Source organism: Arachis stenosperma, chromosome 3, assembly GCF_014773155.1.
Source record: "Arachis stenosperma cultivar V10309 chromosome 3, arast.V10309.gnm1.PFL2, whole genome shotgun sequence".
NCBI classification, from domain to species: Eukaryota; Viridiplantae; Streptophyta; class Magnoliopsida; order Fabales; family Fabaceae; genus Arachis; species Arachis stenosperma.
In genome coordinates this window covers 143074458-143082110 of record NC_080379.1, presented here as the reverse complement: position 1 = coordinate 143082110, position 7653 = coordinate 143074458, and the positions used below count along the sequence as shown (strand labels likewise).

Below are 7653 nucleotides of genomic sequence, written 5' to 3'. Positions count from 1 at the left end.
TAATTTTCTTGCTGAGCTGACCCATTTGTGCCTCTAAATTCCTAATGGAGGACCTTGTTTCAGTCATGAAACTTTGAGTGGTTTTGATTAGATCAGAGACCATGGTTGCTAAGTCAGAGTGGTTCTGCTTAGAATTCTCTGTCTGTTGCTGAGAAGATGATGGAAAAGGCTTGCCATTGCTAAACCTGTTTCTTCCACCATTATTGTTGTTGAAACCTTGTTGAGGTCTCTGTTGATCCTTCCACGAGAGATTTGGATGATTTCTCCATGAAGAATTATAGGTGTTTCCATAGGGTTCTACCATGTAATTCACCTCTTCCATTGAAGGGTTCTCAGGATCATAAGCTTCTTCTTCAGATGAAGCATCCTTAGTACTGCTTGGTGCATTTTGCATTCCAGACAGACTTTGAGAAATCAAATTGACTTGCTGAGTCAATATCTTGTTCTGAGCCAGTATGGCATTCAGAGTATCAATCTCAAGAACTCCTTTCTTCTGATTTGTCCCTTTGTTCACAGGATTCCTTTCAGAAGTGTACATGAATTGGTTATTTGCAACCATTTCAATGAGCTCTTGAGCTTCTGTAGGCGTCTTCTTCAGATGAAGAGATCCTCCAGCAGAGCTATCCAAAGACATCTTGGACAGTTCAGACAGACCATCATAGAAAATACCTATGATGCTCCACTCAGAAAGCATGTCAGAAGGGCACTTTCTGATTAATTGTTTGTATCTTTCCCAAGCTTCATAGAGGGATTCTCCTTCCTTCTGTCTGAAGGTTTGGACTTCCACTCTAAGCTTACTCAATTTTTGAGGTGGAAAGAACTTTGCCAAGAAGGCATTGACTAGCTTTTCCCAAGAGTTCAGGCTTTCTTTAGGTTTTGAGTCCAACCATATCCTAGCTCTATCTCTTACAGCAAAAGGGAATAGCATAAGTCTGTAGACCTCAGTGTCAACCCTATTAGTCTTGACAGTGTCACAGATTTGCAAGAACTCAGCTAAAAACAGATGAGGATCTTCCAATGGAAGTCCATGGAACTTGCAATTCTGTTGCATTAGAGAAACTAATTGAGGCTTAAGCTCAAAGTTGTTTGCTCCAATGGCAGGGATAGAGATGCTTCTCCCATAGAAGTCGGGAGTAGGTGCAGTAAAGTCACCCAGCACCTTCCTTGCATTGTTTGCATTGTTGTTGTTTTCGGCTGCCATGGGTTCTTCTTCTTTGAAGATTTCTGTTAGGTCCTCTACAGAGAGTTGTGCCTTAGCTTCTCTTAGCTTTCGCTTCAAGGTCCTTTCAGGTTCAGGGTCAGCCTCAACAAGAATGCTTTTGTCTTTGCTCCTGCTCATATGAAAGAGAAGAGAACAAGAAAATGTGGAATCTTCTATGTCACAGTATAGAGATTCCTTGAGGTGTCAGAGGAACAGAAAAATAGAAAGAAGAGGTAGAAGAATTCGAACTTAGTGAGATAGAGTTCGAATTGTGCATTGAGGAGGAGTGGTACTCCATAAATAGAAGGATGTGAGAAGAGGGGAAGAGATTTTTCGAAAATTAAGTAAAAGAAAAAAAAACATTTTGAAAAAGATTTTGAAGAAGATATGATTGAAAACTTTTTTGAAAAAGATGTGATTGAGAAGATATGATTTGAAAAACAATTTAAAAAGATTTGATTTTTTTTAAAAAAATTAATGACTTGGCTAACAAGAAAAGATATGATTCAAACATTAAACCTTTCTCAACACATACTTGAAATGTTCAATCAAATCATTAATTGTTAGCAAGTATCTTTGAAAAAGGAAAGAAATTGATTTTGAAAAAGATTTGATTGAAAAGATATGATTTGAAAAAGATTTGATTTTGAAAAACTTTGAAAACTTGAAAAAAATTGCATTAAAAACAAAATCTTCCCTCTTGTGCCATCCTGGCGTTAAACGCCCAGAATGGTGCACATTCTGGCGTTTAACGCCCAAAGTTCTACCCTTTTGGGCGTTAAACGCCCAGCCAGGCACCTTGGCTGGCGTTTAAACGCCAGTTTTTCCTTCTTCAGTGGGCATTTTGAACGCCCAGCTTTTTTTGTATAATTCCTCTGCTGCATGTACTGAATCTTCAGTTCCCTGTATTATTGACTTGAAAACAGAACCAAGATCAAATAAACAATGCATGCAAGACACCAAACTTAAAATGAGACTCTAGACTCAACAAGAAACATAAAGTATTTTTGGTTTTTATGATTTTGTAATTTTTTTTTGGTTTTTTCGAAAATTAAGTGGAAAAGAAAATAAAGGTATCAAAATTCTTAATGAGAATTCCAGGAATCATTGCAATGCTAGTCTAAGACTTCGGTCCAGGAATTAGACATGGCTTCACAGCCAGCCAAGCTTTCAAAGAAAGCTCCGGTCCAAAACACTAGACATGGCCAATGGCCAGCCAAGCCTTAGCAGATCATTGCTCCAACAGCAAGATTGATAGAAATCAACAAGCTATTGTGATGATAAGTTGAAACCTCGGTCCAATAAGATTAGACATGGCTTCACAGCCAGCCAGATTTCAACAGATCATCATGAAACTCTAGAATTCATTCTTAAAGAAATTCTGAAAAAAAATACCTAATCTAAGCAACAAGATGAACCGTCAGTTGTCCAAACTCGAAACAATCCCCGGCAACGGCGCCAAAAACTTGGTATGCGAAATTGTGATCACTACTTTTCACAACTCAAATAATCCCTAGTAATGGCCCCAAAGACTTGGTGCTCAATACCATGGCATAAACACAACTTCGCACAACTAACCAGCAAATGCACTGGGTCGTCCAAGTAATAAACCTTACGCGAGTAAGGGTCGATCCCACGGAGATTGTTGGTATGAAGCAAGCTATGGTCACCTTGTAAATCTTAGTCAGGCAGACTCAAATGGTTATGGATGATATATGAATAAAACATAAAGATAAGGATAGAGATACTTATGCAATTCATTGGTGAGAACTTCAGATAAGCGAATGGAGATGCTTTGTCCCTTCCGTCTCTCTGCTTTCCTACTGTCTTCATCCAATCCTTCTTACTCCTTTCCATGGCAAGCTGTATGCAAGGGTTTCACCGTTGTCAGTGGCTACCTCCCATCCTCTCAGTGGAAATGTTCAACGCACCCTGTCACGGCACGGCTATCCAGCTGTCGGTTCTCGATCATGTCGGAATAGAATCCAGTGATTCTTTTGCGTCTGTTACTAACGCCCCACAATCGCGAGTTTGAAGCTCGTCACAGTCATTCAATCATTGAATCCTACTCAGAATACCACAGTCAAGGTTTAGACCTTCCGGATTCTCTTGAATGCAGTCATCAATTCTAGCTTATACCACGAAGATTCCGGTTAAAGAACCCAAGAGATATCTACCCAATCTAAGGTAGAACGGAGGTGATTGACGGTCACACGTTCATAGGTGAGAATGATGATGAATGTCACGGATCATCACATTCATCAAGTTGAAGAACAAGTGATATCTTGGAATAAGAACAAGCTGAATTGAATAGAAGAACAATAGTACTTGCATTAATACTCGAGGTACAACAGAGCTCCACACCTTAATCTATGGTGTGTAGAAACTCCACCGTTGAAAATACATAAGAACAAGGTCTAGGCATGGCCGAATGGCCAGCCTCCCAAAGAGGGTTCAATCATAAAAACATGATCAAAAGATGAAAATACAATAGTAAAAGGTCCTATTTATAGGGAACTAGTAGCTTAAGAATTACAAAGATGAGTAAAAGACATAAAAATCCACTTCCGGGCCCACATGGTGTGTGCTTGGGCTGAGCATTGAAGCATTTTCGTGTAGAGACTCTTCTTGGAGTTAAACACCAGCTTTTGTGCCAGTTTGGGCGTTTAACTCCCACTTTGGTGCCAGTTCTGGCGTTTAACGCTGGGAATTCTGAAGGTGACTTTGAACGCCGGTTTGGGCCATCAAATCTTGGGCAAAGTATGGACTATCATATATTGCTGGAAAGCTCAGAATGTCTACTTTCCAACGCCGTTGAGAGCGCGCCAATTGGGCTTCTGTAGCTCTAGAAAATCCACTTCGAGTGCAGGGAGGTCAGAATCCAACAGCATCTGCAGTCCTTTTTAGTCTCTGAATCAGATTTTTGCTCAGGTCCCTCAATTTCAGCCAGAAAATACCTGAAATCACAGAAAAACACACAAACTCATAGTAAAGTCCAGAAAAGTGAATTTTAACTAAAAACTAATAAAAATACACTAAAAACTAACTAAATCCTACTAGAAACATACTAAAAACAATGCCAAAAAGCGTACAAATTATCCGCTCATCAGTAGCCTTGACCTTTACTTGTTCACTTCTAAAAATTTATAAAATAAGTATCAAAGAACCTAAAATAAAAGTATCAATGAACTGAAAATATCATTTCAGAAAATTACTCCTTTTCAGATTTAGTTTTGTTTTCTAAATCTATCAGAACAAGCTTCCTTTATTGGATACAAATACCAGAGCTGTAATTAACTTAACAAGCACCTAAGAACAATTTTCAGAAAATATAAGCAAAACTAAACCAAATGAACATCAAACAAACATAGCAATGAACCAAAAATATATTTCCCAAACTTACTGATTTTCTGATTCACTTGTGGTTTCCAAATCCGTCGGAACAATCTTTTGTTTTTTCACCAACCTCTGTTGTTGTGCTCTTTTGGTTGGCGGTGTTTTCTCAGATTCACATTCGGATTCAGAAAAACTGTCTTCTTCTGAAGAAGAATCCAGAACAACAATTTTCTTTTTTTCTTTCTTTTGTTTTTCCTTCTCTTCCCCTGTCAGAACAACTATTTTCGACACCTTCTTTTTTGCTGTCTTTCTCTCCTTTAATTTTGCTCTATACTGAAGTTCCTAAAACACAAAGTTATTTAGTTAGTAGAGTATTTTAGATGTATCTGAATCGAATTTTCAAGGAGATTTTTTTGTTTAATTTACCATTGTATCAGTTGCTTCGTTAGCAATCTGGTTGAGAAGTTTACTTTGTGTACAATAGGCCACCCATGGTGGCCCGGGAGTTTTAGGTGCTTCCAGTCGAGGGAACTCGATTCGTGGAAATATATTATCATCAAAACAAAGACGCAGCCGTCAACGGACTGTTTCTTTCCTTATCTCTAGGCTTCAATTCCCTTCCTCAAGAAGCTCAGCATATGAGTTGCCCAATCCCATTAACGGATGTTGTTCACTTAAAGGGCAGGCGACTTATAGATCGGGGAGGCCGTGCTCACTATCGTCGGCAACAAGAAGCACTTCTAGACAATGACGACAAAAGTCTTCTTGAATTTCTGCCAGTTTTCCTCCCCTTCAACACTCATATCAAGCATATATTTTGTCAAAGATGCCAATGTAGCACTTTTGAAACTGTCAATTATTTGCTTGTTTTCCTCACTGAGTTTGCTGTACTCAACTTTTCAGGAAAATGCTCTCCTACAATATTTTAATAGCAATAAATCAGTAAAAAAGGCTCGGTTCAAAAATGAATGTAAATTAAAGCAATCAATGAACCAAAATAAGCTCAAGGTGGAAAGTATATTACCGCTGTAATTTATGCCCATCGCATCTGCTATCTTGTCAAGTGTTGTGTATATTCTGCCATAGAAAGTGTCCAAGTATCCATGATAGTCAGCATAGCAACCAATCGATTCCCTCAAGAGCTTGTGAGAGACATTCATTTCCAGGACATGTATCCCATTTATTCGAAAATATCTTTTTTTTGCTGACTCATTGCCTTGAAAACCCTTGCTATTGCTTTTGTCTGGCATATGAGATCATGAGTTTTCTGCAAGGTTTTTGATGGTTATCAGTGGCTAAGAGAAGGGGGGTTGAATCTTAGCCCCTTTTTCTGAGTTATGCTTTCTGCCCTTTGATAAACCACTATTTTATGGTTTATATTGTGTTTAATTGAGTGGTTTTTATCAAATTCTTGCCCACTTATTCATATGATTTGCATGAATTTACAATTCCTTCCCAAAACTGTTCCATGATTGAAAACTTGCTTCATAGAGATCTTTTTATTGTGTATTTTAATTCTCCTTTATACCATTCGATGCCGTGATCCGTGTGTTAAGTGTTTCAGGCTTCATAGGGTAGGAATGACTTAGAGAATGGAGAGGAAGCTTGCAAAAAGGGAAGGAGCACAAGAAATAAAGGAGACAACTAGCGAACAGCGACGTGCATGCATGGCTGACACGTGCGCGCGATTTGGGCAAAATCACAACAACGCGGACGCGTGCCTGACGCGTACGCGTGGATTGGAGTTCGCGCAAGCGATGCAAGCGCGTGCCTGATGCGCACGCGTGGAGAGGAAAATCGTCAAATGACGCGTACGCGTGATTGACGCATACGCGTGACCTGCGCGATCTGTAAAAATTACAGAATACGTTGGAGACAGTTTTGGGCCGCATTTTGACCCAGATTTCGGCCTAGAAACACAAATTAAAGTCAGGGAACATGCAGAGACTCAAGATATGAGATCACACAACATACATTCATACATATTTTTAGGATTTAGATGTAGTTTTTAGAGAGAGAGGTTCTCTCCTCTCTCTTAGAATTTAGAATTAGGATTCCTCTTAAAGGAATTAAGATTTATTCTTCTCAATTTTCAGGTTCAATGTTTCTTTTATTTATTTTCTCAATTTAACTTATGAGCTTTTCTATGTTGGATGTGATTTCTTTTATTAATAATTGAGGTATTTCAGACATATGATTTTTATTTAGTTTCTTATATTCTTGGCTTTAGTTGATTAATTGGTGACTCTTCAGTTATCAAACTCATCGTGATTGATAATTGTATCTTTGCTGATTGATTTAGATTCCTATAACTCTAGTCTTTCCTCAGGAGTTGACTAGGACTTTAGGTGTTAAATTGATTTGTCCACTTGACTTACCTTCATAGTTAGAGGTTGACTTAGTGGGAGCAAAAATATAATTCTCATCACCATTGATAAGGATAACTAGGATAGGACTTCTAATTTTCATACCTTGCCAAGATTTTTATTAGCTATTGATTTATTAATTCCTGCAATTTATTTCTCTTGTTCAAACCTTTTTCAAAAACCCAAAAATACTGTTTTCCATAACCAATAATAAAACACACCTCCCTGCAATTCCTTGAGAAGACGACCCGATGTTTGAATACTTCGGTTTATAAATTTTATTGGGTTTGTTACTTGTGACAACCAAACGTTTGTACAAAAGGATTTTCTGTTGGTTTAGAAGCTATACTCACAACGCGATTATATTTTTGTATTTCTTTACCAACAGGAAATCCGATCGTCAAAATGGCGCCGTTGCCGGGGAATTGCAAACTTGTGCCTTATTATTGGTTATTGCAAATATTTAAAAAAAATTTCATCTTATCTTATCTTAGTTTTAAATTTCAAAATTCAAAATTTTTTTAAAAAAAATCTTTTTCAAAATCTTATCTTATCCTTTTTCAAAATCTTATCTTATCTTTTTTTCAAAAATCATATATTTTTCAAAATATTTTCTTTTTGTTAGTTTTTGTTTCTATTTTTTTCTACTACTATGAACTCTCACCTCTTTGGCTCTGAGTCTGGTTACAATTATGTTGCAGGAAGAGGAGATTACAATGAGAACATGCATCAAGGATGGAACAATCAAAG

At 37.7% G+C, this 7653-nt stretch overlaps 1 non-coding gene across 1 annotated transcript; it reads left to right on the top strand.

Annotated features, from left to right (window-relative positions):
- Positions 1-688: 688 nt before the first annotated feature.
- Positions 689-796, top strand: LOC130971658 (small nucleolar RNA R71). The gene has a single exon (XR_009082868.1). It is a non-coding gene; the product is annotated as a small nucleolar RNA R71 (small nucleolar RNA).
- The last annotated feature ends 6857 nt before the right edge of the window (positions 797-7653 follow it).